We start from the raw sequence: 19214 nt of genomic DNA on the forward strand, positions 1-19214 counted from the left end.
TATCTTTACCTTCACACTAAATTAATAAAAGGATCCCCTAGAGTGTGAATCTTGAGTAACACATGTCTTGCCTAGGTAGCTTGAAACATTAGAGAGTGATTGAATCTCGCTTCACATCTATGAATCATTCAAGTATCTGGCCTGCCAAAATACGAGTACTGATCTTCTAAACGACTTTAGATTTACATAAGTTTCAAAAATCTTCACAAATGCACTCATCAGGCATCAAGTAGATTCAATAAATAGCTGTACAGAATATTAAGGAACATTCAGAAATGAAGATTCAAAAATAGAATCCTAAATTATTCATTAATGAGATTATTAGATAGTTAATTTGGATCATGTTAAATCTCAAAAACAGCACACAGCAGAAGGCAAGTTGGCTCCCTTTCTTCTTGCTTAAAGATGTATTTCCTCAGATATCAAGGGCCTCTTGTGTTCAGAGTAATCAAAAGTTTCAGGCCTAGCATTCTTTTTATGTCCGTCTTTAGGTCATGGTTTTAAAAAAAGTCCCACTTTAAAGAACACCCAGCTGGGACTCAAGAACCCACTACATATAGCTTCTAACTAGAGATGCACCAATCCCTCAGTCAGATATCAGTATTGGTGATTTCTAACCTTGTTCAACTCCAGTTAAATGCATCAGAACCAAGAACTCCCACTATTTTAAGTATATAAACATATCAACCAGCATAAAGCAGAGCAGAAATGTGAATGAAGTCGGCGTGATAAGTGCTGTCCAAATAGTGCTTGCCATAAGGATATAGCAAGCAGGATTGTTCCTATTGTCAGTTCAGTTAAAACTGAACTCTATTGATCTCACAATGGAGAAATTTACTCTCTGCATTTAACCCATCCCATTTGGGGAGCAGTGAGCTGCCACTTTGCAGTGGCCCGGGAAGAAATCAGGTGTTAAGGCTCTTGCTCAGAAAGCCAGAGTGGCAGTCTGTGGGGGTGGACATGTTCTGAACTCACAACCTCAGGATTCCAAGCCCTATGCCCTAAACACTAGGCCACCATTTCCCACCATCTGCCAATATGAGCTAAATGGTTGCACACAATCATTTCATGACATCTTTGATGACAAGAAGTTTAGGTACAGCTCAGCTCACAGAGTTGAGGAAAAACTAATAGTCTTCTTACCTATTCAGTGTGACACATGCTAATGTGCACAACTTAATATGTTTTGGGTTTAATAATGAAAAGTTTTAACTGTTTGTTACATTGTGTAACATTTGTTTTTTGTAGTTATTTTACGGTAGTCTCAGTTTGACAAAAATCATTTATGTCTGTCTTTTAATGAAAGCTGTCCGCATTCAGCACACCATAGTGTTCTAACTGTTGACCCAGGGAAAGGTGAAGGGATAGAACCAGGAAACCGGAGGAGCTACAGTTTAAGGAATTTAGAAGGTGCCTCCATCTGGCAGCTCCTTTCTCCCATGTCCCTGCTGGGACCATCAATAAATATTTCAGATATACAGTCTTGGCAAACAAACTTTACAGTGATCTTTCTTTCATGTCCAGTGACTCACTGACACAAAATTAATCCCAAATCATTATTTTAAGAGTAGAAAAACGAGGCACACTCATTTTCATCAATTTCAAAGCATTTTTTCTTCTTAAAATTACTGTTCTAATTTTTTCAAAAGCTTTAAGTTAATGCCACTGAATGACACAAAACAAATGTCAAATTATAATACTGAACTGGTAGATAATGCAGACTTGTTTTCATTGAATTTATGGAAATCATGATTGAACTTTTCATTATCTAATTTGGTTTATTGTCAGTTCCTAATTAACCACCATGTGTGAGAGGAGCAAGTCAGCAGAGAGCAGCTACTAAGGGAAAAGCTACTGATGTTAGTTCTCCTTAATTACATCACATTCCAGGCTAAGCCAATAACAAACTCTGTTTTAACTTGAAGATAACTTGGACAAAAACAGGATTTCAAACAATGTGCAGTAAATCATCAAAAAAATGCGTGGGTCATGTAGACATCCATATAAGATTGGAGTCGACAATAATTGAGTGTCAGTATTTATTTGAATATTATTAAATAACAGTACTATTATATTCCCGATGTTTCAGAGTAGATTATTATCATTATTATAGGGATTATAATTGCAGCATTTGTCACTGACTGATGTCCTGGGTTTTATGTACTGTAGGATTTAGCTTTTTAATTAACATTTTTCCTATGTGTTATACTGCATATCTTTGGTGTTGTATTGGATCAGTTTTATAAAAAAAAGAAGTAAATTGATGTTTACAAGCTTGTACGTGGATCTGTTATGTTGTTGGCATTCATGGAAGTTTTTCTGAGGGTGTAATTTGTTTTTTTATTGATATTATATCAGATCAACTTATATCATGAATGTGATAAACATTTTGGCGGCCATGTCATCCAGCCCTACTATTAAAATTATCCAGATTGATCCATACAATTTGTGATCAAAAATGTTGATTTATGGATAAGTGGTCCATTCAGTAGCTTTTTTAGATTTCTATACTTTACTTGACTAGTCATTTTTCTGAGGACTTTTTACTACTATTTGCAAACAAATGTCTGTAGTTGCTAATCCTTACTCTCTCCAAACTGGCTCATATCTATAAAAAAAAAAAATTTCATAACGACTCGACGCAACAGCTGCAACAACACCAAAAAAAAAAAAAAAAAAATGCAAAAGACGATTTTGTCCGCTTGTTCATATAAAAAGTCTAATAGCAGACTAAACTGATTCTGAGACCCAAGACATCCATCCTTATAAATTTTTATTTACATGTTGATTGGCTTTCACGTTCTATGCAGTTTAGTTGTAAAAGAAAAAAAAAAAAAAAGAAAAAAAAAATTTAAGTTACTTTATATCTTTTAAAAGCAAAAATGATATTTTACATTTGTATTGCAGTGCACTTTACAGGCTTCTTCAATGGTGGTCTTCCAGGGCCGTTCTCCTACACTGAGTGTTTCTGCGTCAGCACACCGATCATTAGCGGGACTGAAGAACTGGACTGCTTGCTGAGGAGGTAACTCAGCAATTTGATTCAGGTGTGGAAGTAGAGAAACGTGTTAAATGTGTAGTTAAGGAAGCCTGCGTGTGGGGTCTGTAATTGTTTTACCTTTGTTTAGGTAAAGGACTTAAAGCTATGCTCTTTTATTTCTGGGTGGATCATCTAAATAAGTGGTCCTCCTAATTGTGAATCATTCTGTTGATATTTTACGTAAGTCCATCCTACATGCTCATTGCCATAAATAGCTATCTTTCTTCGCATGCGCACCTTCAGGCATATACGTGTGTTGAGGTGTGGTTTCAGACAATCATTGAAGCTCACCTTTCTTACCGCAGTTCTTTGAAAATGGCAGAGGGTCATAAGAGTGTGTCTACGAAGCGTATGAGAAGAAAGGCCTCAGAAGAGGCAGATATACCCTGGAATGCTTTGTGCAGAGAGCTCTCCTTGCAAAGCATTATGGGATTTGCTGTCACAGCTGCCCGCTGTCACCATTGGCTGTTACTACCCGACAACGGTGAATAATAAAAAGGTGGCGCAAGCATCCCACGGTGGAGGAGGACTGTGACTAACAGAGAGTAAAAAGCAGTGATCATCTGTCTGGACGGTAAATTAACCGAGTTTGCTACAAAGTTCCCGCTATATATAGTGATTGAGGGATTTAGGGGTTAGGCCGGATATGCAGGCACAGTAAGCTTGTATGAGCAATGAGAACAGCAACTTTTAAACAGAGCATGCACGAGATGAAATGGGCTTGTGCATGCTCTCGCACGCATTTAATAGACATTCCCTCTTGGGAGCAGGTACAGGGTTGTGCATCTGTATTTTTTGGTGAGTGGAGAGGGTGTGTTTTTAAAAAAATTGCAAAAATCCTCCATAGTACCTTTAAATCTGTACTTTACTTTTCCTTTATTTTTTCTCATAAGTATTTGTACTTTACTTTTACTTTACTTTTTACTTTTAAAGTATTTAAAAGTTACATCACTAAAACTATCAACCACAATTGCCCAGAATTTGAATCTTGCTAACAATTGTTTCTCACCCCATGAGATGCAAGCAGGCATCTGACTCCTGATAAAATAACCCGGCTCTTCTGTGAAGGACCATGTGTTGCATCCTAAGGGTGAACTAGATTCCTATAAGGTCACTGTTGGGCATAAACTGTACAGAGTTACTGGGTTTAAAAAAAACATTTTTTGAACATCGGACCACATATGGAGCCATTTTTGTGACAGTACTTTAAAAACTCGGCAGCTGTCCTTAAAAATTGCCTTACTGACAGCGCTAATGCAATTACAGAGATAGAGAGAAAACAGATGGAGGGTGAAAGCATCTGAAACAAGGATTTTTTTTTTCCTTTGACAAAATCAGCAGCCAGAATCCATTTTCAGAACAAGGCATTTCCTCTGCAATATCTCACTAGAAAAGGAAAATCCTACTAAAGGAGCATTATATTACCACATAGAAGTTTTTTTTTTTTTTTTATTTCTTTCACATATTTTTCCCTTTAGATGTTGCGGAACAGGCAGCAGACAATTATAATTTTTGCCAACTTTTCTGGGCTTTTCTCCAGTGTGATCTTGACATACATGTATTCCATAAAGTGATGATGCACTGGAATTACACTTCAGTAGCTCAAAAATGGTATAACAGGATAGTTAATGTATGTTTCTTCTATTGTAATTCCTGATTCTCCAAATGTGTTGACACACACACAGAATATCTTCTGTCCCATGCCTCCCTTTTTGCCACAGTGACCCCAAAAGGTTTTGCTTGAGAGTCTTCACCCGACTTTCAAATGTGCTGAATATAGACTCAGAAAGTGCGCCTACGATCAATTTTTTTTTTTCAGTTTTCCAAACGTAATCACATTCAGTGATTGCCAATGCAACTTTGGGGATATCACAGACTTAGTTTTGGTTAAGCCGGGTTCAAAAGGCAAGATAATGGTTTCGGATTTTTGCCCCTACTTTTTCCTTCTAAGAGGCCCAGATTATTGCAAAATGTTATGCGATAATCGTGCCATATAAGGTGTGCCAATAATAATCTCTGAAGGCTGGCCTGACCGCTTCTCAAATTTGGGAAATCCAACATTTACGTATAGGGAGGCGATAATGTTCTAGTCCTCCATAGCCAGGCACATTACTTCAGTAATTGGTACATGGGTTTGTGGGGTTAAGAAACAACAAAACACTATTTATTCTCTTATGACATTTTCTTGAGTTGAGATTATAGAGGTCTGGAAAGAGGAACGGCATTAATCCCAACACAGTAAAAGTTTTTTTAAATAAAATTCCATAGACATCCGTTCTTTGTAACACGAACACATTCACCTCCCCGCCGATTTGTTTCCATTTTCTTTTGGATCCTCCAATTGAATTATAAACTTGATTAAATTAAGATTATACTGATTTTCATCTCTTCATCCGCATCACACAAACACTTTAAGATTATTTATTTACTTTATGGGTTAATGTAAAAAAAAATAGAAATCAGGTAATTACAATTACAACTTTTATATTTATTTTTCACTTGATGGAAGCAAAAGGAAAATAAGGCATGTTGATGCCTCTGCTTAGGATTTGAGCAATTGGCTGAAAAGTCTAAGGGCTTCATCTCGCCACTACTAGTCTTGGCTCCGTAACCCACCATGTGCGGTGCTCCTCAAGTGCAGATGGGGATGCAGCCTGTTGAATGTGACATATATTTCCAAAGGAAAAATAAAGACAACTCACTAGTCTCACAAGAAGAGACCCTGCTAGCACTTCTTTAACCAGCACATTTGTCAATGTTAAGTTTCTTCTCTGTTACAATTAGTCAAAGTATCTGCATTCCCTATTGATCATGTTTATTAACTCTGATCTGTAGAGGTTTTGTGAGATGCCCTGTTTGATATCTGAATTGGTGGAGATGGACCACCATCCACAGAGATCATGCCAGCAAAAAAAGCCATCCCCAAAGGGGGGCCTATTTTAAAAGGGATTCAGGTTCTGAAATCATGGATTAAGCCATGCCACTTTGCCTCGTTGTTGCTGATAATGACGTCAGCATCACATATCATCGTCAGCAATGATATTTTTTTTGTTTATTTATTGCATATTATAACCATATGTAGTTGACAGTACATACTCTGCTACTATATAGAGGTAACCAGAGTCGAAGCATGACTCTGTTCAATGAATTGCTTAATTTTGGTACCCAGCTGTCTGTACACTTGGAGGATGCCATCCCGAGAAAGGTAATAACACTCATGCAGGTAACTATCAGGGAAAAGGAAAAAAAATGAGCACTGCATTACAAAGGAAGACATTTGTTTGGAGCTACTTTTATGGCCGTCTTAATGTGCAAAAATTTTGCTTCTTTATCAGCCCAGCCATTTATCTAACCACCTTGAAATCTGATTCCCGATTCATGTGTTCACTTCTGAAGTCATGTGTTCACTCATAAATCGTTATTTATGAGTGAACACATTATTAACTTTCTCTGAACATTTATTTCAGTTTTTTCAATCTCAAACTCCCTGACTTTGGATAGCTCAGTCGTTATAAACATCAAATCACTGTAGACCAATTGTATTGCTGTTATGGGCAGATTTATTTCCTTCTCAGTAGTTAGTGTAATTATATGGTTTACGTCTAGTCTTGGTGGAATAATATTCATTTCCAACACTGTGCATTAAGCTTTGATTTATATTCCAGTAGCACAGAATCGTCCATTTTCAACTGAAAAGTTGTTTGTCATTTTAAGACCCAGCAGGATCACACTTTGTACAAATAAGGCATTGATGTTACAGGGACTTTTTCTTTTCCTGGTTAAGGTCAGAACAACTTAATTAAAAATATTGATACAGATGAAAGTCAAGTATATGCATGTGCTTAAGGTTTGACCTCCTGTAAATGATTATGTTAAAAAAAAAGTTTGTAATTTGGCAATCCTTCTGGATACTATTCATCCACTGTAATAGAGTTTCTCTTTAGCACACTATTGGTACAGTTCAAGTATCCCTGAGTAAAAAATAAAAACACAAAAAAAAACTGTCAAACCATGCAGGTTAAATTGTTCTACATATTAAGCTACTGTAGTGTTTTTGATTAAAAGATTGTAGTAGCACACTGCAAATATTGATCGACGCATAAGTAAAAATGCCTTCAAATAAACAGAGATGCCACATATTTAAAACAGATAAGAAAAAATTAAGAAGAATTGTAGCCCTAAAATGACATACCGTATTTTCACGACTATAAGGCGCACTTAAACGTCTTTTTTTTTCCCTCAAAATGTGCGGTGCGCCCTTTGGTGCGGTGCACCCTATGTGTGTTGTAACTGCGACTTTTGAGACCACCTCATTGAGGAGATGATGAAAGAGTGGCTGAATGTAAGGAGACCAGGTGTTTTTTTTCCACTCATCACCATTGCTGTTAATATGTAACTCCATGCGTGCCCATCTCACAGCTGATGTGAAAAACATGGGGAAACAAATTAACGCTGTGCTCGCTGTTCAACCGCTCGCAGCAGAAGCAGCGAGTTTACATGCAAAGTCAATGGTTGGCGTGAGTATAGGTGCAGCAAAAGGTCCCGCAGCGCGTTTTGAGCAGCAGGCGCTGCGCGGGAGCGTTTAAGCATCTGCCAACGCGCTGCTGCTGCTCAGATGGAAAAATTGAAGTTTTGCTGCTGGACGCGCCGCATCAACCAATCAGAGAAGCTGATCTGGGAGCTGACAGCGAGACAGACACAGCGCTCTGATGACATATGATATTAACGCAAATGAAAAAGGCTGGATGGATGAGGAGATGATGAAAGCGTGGCTGAGGCAGGTGTATGTGAGGAGACCAGGTGCTTTTTTCCACGCATCACCATCGCTGCGTGCCCATCTCACAGCCGATGTGAAAAAAAAGGTGAATCAAATGAACGCTGTGATCGCCGTTATCCCGGGGGGTCTGACAAAGGAACTTCAAACACTCAACATCGGTGTGAACCGGCCGTTCAAAGTAAGGCTGCGAGCGGCGTGGGAGCGATGGATGACAGACGCAGACCACAGTTTCAGGATAAGTGGAAGGCAGCGCCGGGCAATTAACGCCACAGTTTGCGGATGGATTGTAGATGCTTGGACTAACGTGTCTGCTGGCTCTGTTGTTCAAGCTTTCGCAAAAGCCGGCATTATTTCTGAGGAGCCGCGCTGCACGGAAAGTGACTCTGACAGCGAAGAAGGGGAAATTGGCATGTCTGATTTAGCGCAGCTGTTTAATTCAGAAACAGAGGATGATGACTTTGATGGGTTTGATTAATACTTTGTAATAAATACATGAATAAAGCACAATCATACTCAGTTTTGCTCCCGCTCTATTTTTCTACCTGAAAACTTAATTCAACAGCAGCCTCTGGGCGCGTCTCCTCCTCTTCACCGCGGCGGCTGGCAGGTGTTTTTTCATCTAAATAATCTAAATCTTGCAGCTATATTTACTGTGATCAGTGGGAATAAAGTAGTTTTAATATGTTTTTAAGTGAGAAAGGCCACCTGAAAACTTAATAATTGCAGTCAGTTCATCCAGATTATTATCGTGCCTATACTATTTCTGTCTGAGGCGCTCAGACCCCCACATACCAGCGGTGCACCGACAGTAGAAATCCCTTCAACAGCAGCCTAACCGCGGCGGCTGGCAGGTGTTTTTCATCTAAATAATTTAAACTGCAGGCACCAGGATACCGGCAATAAAAGCGAACATATTCCTTCGGCAGGTTTCAGGATTTTAAGTTAATTTAGGAGTGATCACAGCTCTGTGTCATCAGCGATGTGTCTGTCTCATGGCCAGCTCCCAGGTTTGATTAATACTTTGTAATAAATACATGAATAAAGCACAGTCATACTCAGTTTTGCCCCCGCTGTATTTTTAAATACACAGTAGAGGTATTTAAAGGTAGTAGAGGACATGTACCTGTATATAAAAAACGTGCCCTATAGTCCGGTGCGCCTTATGTGTGTGTTAAATACAGAAATGGCACACATAACTGAGACTGCGCCTTTTAGTACGGTGCGCCTTATGGTCGTGAAAATACGGTACTTAGATATTTTTATCACTCCATCAAAATTGATAAAGGAGTTTTTTATAGGGAAAATGTCTCATTTACATCCTTACAAGGAAAAGTAAACTCATTTTGAGACTAAATTACTTACTTATTAATCCTTTGTTGCTGTTCACATAGCACTAACAGCCAAAACATGGGCAGGATTGGGCATTAAAAACACTTTCTGAAGTAAATTTGAAGATGGCAAAAGCGCATTTCAATTATGCTTTAAACTTACCTAATTTATGGTAATTAAAATACTGAAATCTATATTCATATTCAAGGCAATGCATCTGAAAAGTAACAAGGAAACTTCTGATGTGCTGAGAAATGTATACTTGAAGTCATAAAAATATTGTTGCTGATTGTTTCCTTCACCATACCTGTTCCCTGGTTCGTTTTTTTCTCACTACTTCTCTCTCTTTCTATTTTTCTATCTCTCTTGGCGTCAGTAGGTTGCAGGCTCCTGTGCTAAGTCAAAGCTTCAGAACCCTTTTTCCATTAAACCTTGTCCAAATGACTAAACAGCTATGAACTTAATTATGATCTTCGTAACTCAAGCAAGTCATATCTAAACATATGTACCACAAGCTTTTAACATAGCTGTAATTAAACCTTTACTTACGAAAGCCCCATGTAATCTAAATGACTTAATCAATTACAAAGCCTGAAAATGTCTTGAGAAACTAGTTGTTGATAAGTGTATGAGCATGTAGACAATATTAACCTTTTTGAGCAGTTTAGGTCAGGTTTCAGAGCCCATCAATTAAGCTGCACTGGTGAAGGTCAGTGATGATATTCCCATTGCCTTAGATAATGGACTGTCAGGCTGATCGCAGAAACTCTAGTCAATCAGAGTGTTTCCACTGAAAGCACCGTGGCACGTTCTGAAGGGTTACGGAAACGTCGGGCGCTGGCCGCACCTCTAAAGTAGAGGGCTATTCTACTTGTGCCGCTTACCGCTTCAAATCATGTAAATCTGGAGAAGAGCAATCGTTCAGAAAAAAAGATGAGTTGAATAATGGCTTAGTAAGTAAAATACTACATTTGCAGAATTCGTATGGCATTTCCTGGAGATTTCTGTAATAAAATAAATGTGCATGCAGCTAATCAACAACTGTAATACATACTGTATGCTATGACCATTAAATCGAAAGAGTAACTGAAAAAATGTAATGCTTTAACTCACTTACCTATGATGGAAAAAAAATATGGTGGTTAAATACAGAGCTAACACTGGAGACACTGGTACAGTAGAACTGGTCAAATAACTACTTTACTGTTTACTTAATTGTTCTATTTAAAGCCTAAAAGTTCACTACTGCAGTGCAGTAGCGCAATCCTGACATGAACAGAGTCCAACTACACCCATCTTTAAGAAAAGTCTTGACTGTGCTGCCAGAAACAGCAGGGTTTCCATCTTACTGTCCCGACAACTTCCAGTATGTCAAATTTATTTGTGTTGTACCAGAAAGTCTAGCGTTATGGCAAAAATGTTCACAATTGCAGATAGTTAAGGTGGACCTCTTGAAGACATAACTACCTGGATAACTTTTAATGTTCTTCTTTTAAATCAGAAAATAAGGATCATTTGTTTTCTTCGGACGTTGTTTGCTGTTATATATATATTTTTCTCTTTATATCATCTGACCTAGGCTTCTGTTCAACTGTGACACCATCCTGGAGGGGGGGAAATTATTTCAAAAGCCTCATTTTCTCAGTTTCCATGCTTTGTCTTTCAGTGGTTCTCTCCGTCTCCCATAATTTGCTGTTTTTCCTTTTGATTAACCATATGTGTTCTTTTTACACCTTTAGACTTGAAAACTGACTCAGAGCTTATCTGTGTTTCACTGCAAGATGGAGCCAATATAGGAGCTACTTCTGCCATTAATCTTTTACTTTTCCCTGACGTTGAAAGTACTCCTTGGTCAGCGCTTCAGTTTTAACTTTTTGTGTTTGCTCTAATTTTTCAAACCCCCCTTTCAGTCTTGGTGAGTTTACCTTTCCATTCTTGATGTTAACATAAAAGGTTGTTTGCATCCATGTACTTGAGACTGATATATATGGGATCTAATTAAATAAAATGCTTTTTAGAAATTAAATATATGCAAGGTGAGTTAGTAATATTGCTTTTAGTGATATTATTGATAATGTAATGAATTGGAAAATGTGGCAGAGACTGGATGTCATGGCATCACTTTAAAAGTCAGATCTTTGAATAATAATAGCAGTTTTAGTTATTCAGTAACTTTAGTTTAGCTTGTTTACACATAGTAAGTTCCAAGAAAATTTCGTAAAAGTTTAAAAAACAATCCACTGGACTTGGTTTCCAAGGTTTGAAGACGTTTCGCCTCCCCTCCAGAGAGCTTTCTCAATTCAAATGTCTGGATCCACAGTGAGTTTGAGGCTTTACATAGACCAGGCCTTGTATTGCTTGGAAACATGCAAATTGAAACTGACGAGCAGGTCGTTTGGTTTCATTGTTAGCCTGTAATATCTGAAACCTGTCTATGATTCTGAAAGGTCAGTTGTTAAAGAGGGGTTTGCCGTTAAAGGAGGGATTGTAGTTAAAGGGGGATTATCTCCTGTAATACCTGAAACCCGTCTATGATTGTGAAGGGTCGGTCGTTAAAGGAGGGATTGTTCGCCTGGCTGAAGAGAGGAGGTACTTTGTTCGTCTGTGATGGGGTGGGGGTTGTGGTGATACCTAGAAGGAATCATCTCAATAACTGAATTGTAAGTTTTTGGAAGCTGGAATCTGAGTCCACCACCTCTGTTTAAGGTTGTTTTTTCTCTCTTAACATAAATGGCCCTTCACACCCCTCTCAAACCACCCATTTTCTGTATCCAAAATGTGAACATTCTGGTCCTCAAAGGAATGTCCTTTGTCCACAAGGTGTAGATGTACCGCAGAGTCATCTCCAGAGGACAAAAAATGCACAAAGTTAAAGGTAAATGGCGACTGATAGACATCTCCGCTAAATGTGGCAGAGACACATTGTAAAACATTTAAGGGCTGATCTTCAAATGTTTGCTTGTATTAAATAAAACTGCATGTGCTTTGCGTGTGCCAAGCTGTTTACAAATGCTCAGAGGGTGAAAACCCACTTGTAATTGCAAAATCCATGGGCAGCGGCTGCACACCTTTGCACTGCGCCTTTATGGATATGCAGGTCATACTTTAATGACTAGATTTGTAAATTTAAATTCAGTGGAATTACTGAAAAAGTTTCTATTGCAAAGTATACTGTTAATGATATTTTGCTTAGTATCACTAAACTCAGATCCAGACGGTATTCTGTGGGATACAGGCAGAGAAAAGGATTTTGCCTCTCAATCTCCAAGAGCCAGACTAAGACAGGTTGGTGACCTACCTTTAAAAGATAAAGGTTATGTTTTAATAAGATCAGAGTTACCATTTAAATTCTAGCTTTGTTCTCCTTGTCCTTATTTCAAAAACACTAATGATATTGTTTGATATGAATGGCTTATATTTTAAGCTATACTGCACAGCCAGAGCTGGAAGACAGGCAAACAAAACCCTTAGCATCAACAAAGTGATTTATCAAACTTAAAGTGATTGGTGACCAGTGATGGGACTAACGGCGTTGAAACTAACGGCGTTACTAACGCCGTTACCTTGTTTTAGTAACGAGTAATCTAACTAATTACTTTGACTGTAACTATAACGCAGTTACCATTGCAGACACCCCGTTACTGCGCGTTACTCAGGTCGCACAATGAACCTTTTTTCATGATAGGACTCGTGCGCAGCTGCGTAACTCTGCAAATAGACTGAATGGTTAGTGCAACGTTAGTGCAGATTTGTGCAGAAAAAAATATTGTTTGTGCTACTTTTGTTTAAGAGATATTAAAGATTATTTTTTAGGTCATCAAGAGGTGCGCGCCTTGTCATGAGAGAGGGGAGGATGAGATTCCGTCTGTCAGTTGAATGGGTGGGTGTTTCTGCTGGTGGGTGTTAACGTACAGCACACAGAGAGATGGAGAGTGAGGAGGAATCCAGCAGCAAAACAGCGTTTTCCACATGGAAATACCGGTGTTGCGTTGAGCTGCATTTCCCCATCACATACGGTTTCCTCTGCATCTCCGCACAGCGCAGGCAGCAAGAGTCACCGCGCAAGCGACAGGAAACGCGCATGCTCGCTAAAGGCGCGCAACAGTCGCCCTGTGCTCGCGCCACAGGAGAACTATGGAGAGCGTGAACGATCAAATGAACCTGACAACAGCCAGAAATGATAGCCTATATGGAGAAAGGGAGAAATCTGGATGGATGGATGGATGGATGGATGGATGGATGGATGGATGGATGGATGGATGGATGGATGGATGGATGGATGGATGGATACTCTGCCTTTTCAACCTACTGTATTTTTTATTTTAAACATTATTTGATGGCCTTTGTGGCAGGGATGGAGATCCATATTTTATGTCACACACAGAGTATACATCTAGATAGATAGATAGATAGATAGATAGATAGATAGATAGATAGATAGATAGATAGATAGATAGATAGATAGATAGATAGATAGATAGATAGATAGATAGATAGATAGATAGATAGATAGATAGATAGATAGATAGATAGATAGATAGATAGATAGATGTTGCAGTATCTATAACAACCCAAACACACAGGATTTCAGAATTAGACATCCCCAGTTATTAATTTCATATACTCACCGGATCTGAATGTCCTGTTATAAAACTTCACATCGCGTTCCCCCCTGATGTCATTTACGTTGAGTTGCAATAAATGCTAAACTCTCTGTAGATTCTTGTCTTTGTCTACCTCTCTATTCAGCTGGCTTTGGAAACACACGGCGAGAAGGTGGAGGCTGGGTGGTGAGGGTTACGGGGGCGAGAAACGCAAAAGTAACTCAATAGTTACTTTTACTTGTAATTAGTTACTTTTATTGTGGAGTAACTCAGTTAGTAACTCAGTTACTTTTTTGGAGAAGTAACTAGTAACTATAACTAATTACTTTTTCAAAGTAATGTGCCCAACACTGTTGGTGACACCGTGTATGCAACTATTTTTAGCAAATATGAAAGCCAAGTAAAAACCGGCACATAAAAACATCTGTCCTTACTGTGTCCTTGCCGGAGGCATTTGTACAATGACAGATGATAGAGAGAGTGAATGTGCACATGTTAACATATCTGGACATGTAGAAATAACAATAGCTGAATGTTAGTGGGAAAAGTTTTTACCCCAGGCAAACACATATTAATGCAGTGGGAAGCATTTTTATATGTGATTAAACCAAAATGATACCATGACTGCACTTAATATTGCAGCAGGTATAAGACCAGGAAGTTGGATCCCTATTTGCAGATATTGGGGATTCTTTTAAGTCTGAAATATGCTGGACTGAATCCAAATGCATGCATTGCTTTTTTTAGATTACACTTAAAATGTAACATACACATAAATATACAACATCTATACTTTCCATCTATTTAAAAATTATGTGCCACTACTTATTGGCTTAATGTATTACCCAGATAAAATCCACTACTGTTTTTGGCTGTAATGTAAATAAATATGAAGTTAAAGGGATGATTTTTTTCCAAGGCATTAGGGGTTTTTTGTCGAAAACTTTTAAACTTGAAATAAAAAAACAACTGAAAAAAACCCTAAATACTTAGCAGCAGATGATTCTGTTGAGTACATGTAAAGGCAAAGAATGCCAAGTAATCACTTGAACGAAGTGCTACAAGCAGAGCCAATTAGTAAATTAAATACACCCTTGTTAACTGCTATTAGAATAAAAACACCCCGATAGCTGCCAATAAAAGACACTTGTCTTGGCCACAAAAGAATGGATTCAAGTGTAACAAAGTCCCTCATCATTGTGCTTTTTTGTACCTTGTAACAGTTTCTCTCAAAAGGTATATTATTCTAATTTTGTCAACCGAAAAAAAAGACTGATTAATATCTCCTGTTTTTCAAGTGATCTCCTGTATTAGACAGCGGGTGAGCTGTGCTGATTAAGTAAGCCACAGGTACATAGGTGATCAACTAAATTATACTGCAAACACTGCCAGAGAGTGTGTGTTTTAGCTGAATGCATTTAATTGTCATCTTAGGATACATGAACATATAATGCTTCAGTAGCATTTTTTTTTTTTTGCGCGTTTCCTGTTTTGCCAATCTGGCTCTGGGAATAGATGAGGAAGATGATAACCCAACAGCTTTGCTTTCACAAGCCAACCACTATGACTGTTGCCAAAAGGTTTCACATGATACTTGTGTATGAAACTTTATTAAAAAATATCTAAGGAGTAAAATCGCATATAACAAACACAGAAATGGAAAGGGCAGTGAGAAAAAAATTGACTAAAGACTAAGGGCGGAGAGAAAGAAATATACAGAAAATAGAGAAACAAAAAGAAAACAACAAAAATAGATACACAGAGGATACGCAGTAACTTCTAGAAGTCTGCTTCCACATCTGCAAAATAGAGAACCTAACAGCATAAAGAAGACAACAAACAACCCAAGCAAACATCAAAAAACACTTAAAGAGCAGCAGGTATCAGAGATATCCATTTGTGTTGAAGGCAAAACCAGTAGAATTTAAAAGATATTCATCTAATACAGTGTGATTGGTAAACAAAATTACAAAAAAGGCCAACAAAAAAAGTGGCATGTCAGATAAAACTCCCTGACATAATAAATTCAGGGTGAAATGTTTTATTATTGTTTAACAACAAAGACAAATTCATTTTCCAAAGCTGTCAACACGAAATAAAGTCAATGACTTAATGAGAATTGTGCAGAGTATTTATTTTTGTGGGTGTGCTTTTTAATGTGTAGAGACACAGGTAAGTCTGCTTGATCAGTATGTGCTTGAAAATATACACACGCAAAAGAATGTTGTTTATGCCTCATTGATAAAAATTTCAAGTATACTACCACTGAACCGTGAAGAAAGGTGTCCTTATACAGCTCGTATAATGTTTTCCTCAAGCAGGTTCACTCAGTTTTAAATTTCCATGTGTTGTACAAATTAAGTTGCTGCAGCAATACAAGACATGCAAATTGATAACCCATCAAGAAAATCAATGCAACATGCACTGGGTTGTGAAGCTATATGGATTTTTCTGTTTTTGCATTGGTATAACCATCACTTCCTATGGCTGATTTTGAAGATAAATAGAGCTGTAACACAGCAACAATGGATTGCTGTAGCTGAAATGGGATATTAGGCTATACATTTTTCATCAGTACATCCAAGCAGCAATAACAATTTTTTATTTTTTTTTTTGTTATATTGTGCAAGTATTTAACTATTCAGCAGCTTGAAAAATGAGGCACTTACTCACATTCTACTATGTTTGTGCTGTCTTACACTGCAAAAACAATCTAGAAATAATTACACGTCTTAAATTAAGCGTATTTACCCTTCATTTTAGTAGGTAATAGTACACCCAAAACATGATTAGCCTTCATTTTCTACTCACCCCCATGCTGAACAACACTCTGGAGTACTTTTTTGATATCTCAAATGCATCTGGAGATCTGGGAGGCTTCTTGCTGTCTGCTGACATTCAAATAATGGAGGTCTATGGTGCCCGAGACAGAAAGGTCCATAAAAGTCCACAAAAAACGTGTCAATATTCCTCCATACTGCTCGTCCAATGTATCCCAAGTGTCCTGAGTGGGTAGCATCCAGAATTTACTCGAAACGAAGTCATTTAGAATGTTTTTAGAGCATAAACAGTAGTGTATAGGATTTCCTGAAAGCGTGCACATGCACGTTCACGACGCTACGGAAGCCGGCAGACCAAACCAGATGAAAGTGCGCATTCAGTGTCTGCTCTGCCAATAATGCAAGCGTAGAAGAATAAATGTGCTGCTTACCTCTGCAAAGAAAGAAACAACGAAAGAAAAATGTCTGAGGACTTCAGTGTTGAGGAAGAGCATGAGTTCTTTGCCGAGCTCAATGCGCTGGTTTGGTCTGCCGGCTTCCATAGCGTCGTGAACGCGCATGTGCGCGCTTTCAGGAAATCCTATACACTACTGTTTATGCTCTAAAAACATTCTAAATGACTTCGTTTCGAGTAAATTCTGGATGCTACCCACTCAGGACACTTGGAATACATTGGACGAGCAGTATGGAGTAATATTGACACGTTTTTTGTGGACTTTTATGGACCTTTCTGCCTCGGGCGCCATAGACCTCCATTATTTGAATGTCAGCAGACAGCAAGAAGCCTCCCAGATCTCCAGATGCATTTGAGATATCAAAAAAGTACTCCAGAGTGTTGTTCAGCATGGGGGTGAGTAGAAAATGAAGGCTAATCATGTTTTGGGTGTACTATTCCTTTAAGGCAATTTTTCTTATCAATAACCTAAGAGAGTTCACATTAAATCTGTACCTAGCAGAAATCCTACCTGGTCCAAAAACCTATAAATTCCCACTTCTGTTTAATAGCTCAAAGTTACATATGTTCTTGTGTAATGACTTCAACTGTACTGTAGAGCTGAATATAACGCACACCACAGGAGATAACAGAAAGCCGACTAGTGGGTTGCATGGACTGTTGAACCTTTTCAGAGCTCTAAAACATTTACAGTATTTTAAAATCTACCCCAGCTACATTTCTCTCCCAACCTCACTAGGTCATAAAAGGACACCTCTGTTTCCCATCAAACTGTCTGTATGATTTGATTGTGTTCTCTTTGTAAAGTGGTTTGAGAAGACGTGTGTTTAGACATCCATAAATAAGCTGGACTGAATACCAGCAAAATATGCAGATACAATCAAAAGCCCCCAACATCTTTGTTTTTATGAACCCGTCCAGCTTTGTGTATATTCTTACTACTAAATACACCACTATGTAGGCTGTATCTTTAAGTAATACTTTACATACTTGCAAACCATCTTACAATCTATGATCATGAACAACCTAGCAACAAAATCAACCTCAATAAATGGACACTGACCCATCAGACAGCAGTTGACGGTCAAGATGGAGGCTCAGTTTAAAGAAAAGGTGACAGAAGGATTAAATGCATGACTAGACTAAGGACTGCTAGTGTTGATGGGAGAGGGGGCATTTGCTGAGAAAGACACTCAAGATTGCAAAGTTTGTGATGTGACAGTGAAAGACTGAAAAAGTGCAGAAAGGAAAGATGAACCGCAAAGCAGTAGGGGAGGGGCAAAGTGGGACTTGGAAAGGTTGAGTAAGTGGCAGACTGCCACGTTGGGCATTGCAGGACAGAACAGACTCATTTAGGCGTCTGCAGTCGATGCTGCTGAATGGCAGTTGTGCTTCCTCTGCTGCTAGTCTCTGGGACGTGCCTGGAGTGTAGAGCAGTGTTCTTCCTGTGGCCCGAGGCCTTAAATCAGTTCTGCTCTAGACACACTCTTTCTTCCACTGTTTCTCTAACACTCTTTCTTCTGGCCAACAGATGCCTTATTTGCTTGGTATCATCCCCTTGTGGAGATTTAAAGTAAATAACACACAGTTTGAACTTAATGGGATTCAAGACAAGAAAATAAATTTAGAAAAGATTTTGAAACAGCAGCCAGGAGAAATAAAAGTCCATGTGGAATTCAGAATAGGATCCAGAAAACAATGTTGAAGGTAAGTTTTGAAGGTTTCACCCTGAGCTCTAGTGATGCAATGCTGTAGGATCACAGAAAACTGGAGATGTAGACCGAGGTAATGTTGACAAGAAAGGAAGCATTAAAAAGAATCTTGTTTGATCCAGGCTGGCTAAGAGTTATACTAAGACTAGTGAAGTCAGGCCTTCCATTACTCCAGTGCCCTTGCTTCTGTCAAGCAAACGCCCTGAATTACAAAAGCAACATCTCTTTGAATCCTGTCGGATTTTACCCTTACCTGAGGACAGCAAATGCCCGTGTTTCCTTCATTTGCTCATGGTCATTTATAATGTATGACCTGAAATGTTATATCCCTCCCTAAGGACAGATACATATATGCATATTCTACCTCAGGTTTCATGAGAGCAGATGGTATGCAGCACTACATCCAGAAGGATGTGTTTTGCAGAGAAATCCTGCTGCTGGCAAGGCTGCTGGCAGCAGAAATTTCACAGAAAAAAGCGTCCAATATTGCATCAACATTCAAATGCCCTTTTCATATC

At 38.5% G+C, this 19214-nt stretch overlaps 1 protein-coding gene across 1 annotated transcript in view; it reads right to left on the reverse strand.

Moving 5' to 3' along the window:
• grik4 (glutamate receptor, ionotropic, kainate 4) overlaps window positions 1-19214 on the reverse strand; it is a 413635-nt gene that overhangs the window by 381468 nt on the left and 12953 nt on the right. The window lies entirely within an intron of this gene.

Source organism: Cyprinodon tularosa, unplaced genomic scaffold (assembly GCF_016077235.1).
Source record: "Cyprinodon tularosa strain WSP-4 unplaced genomic scaffold, ASM1607723v1 ctg198, whole genome shotgun sequence".
Lineage (NCBI taxonomy): Eukaryota > Metazoa > Chordata > Actinopteri > Cyprinodontiformes > Cyprinodontidae > Cyprinodon > Cyprinodon tularosa.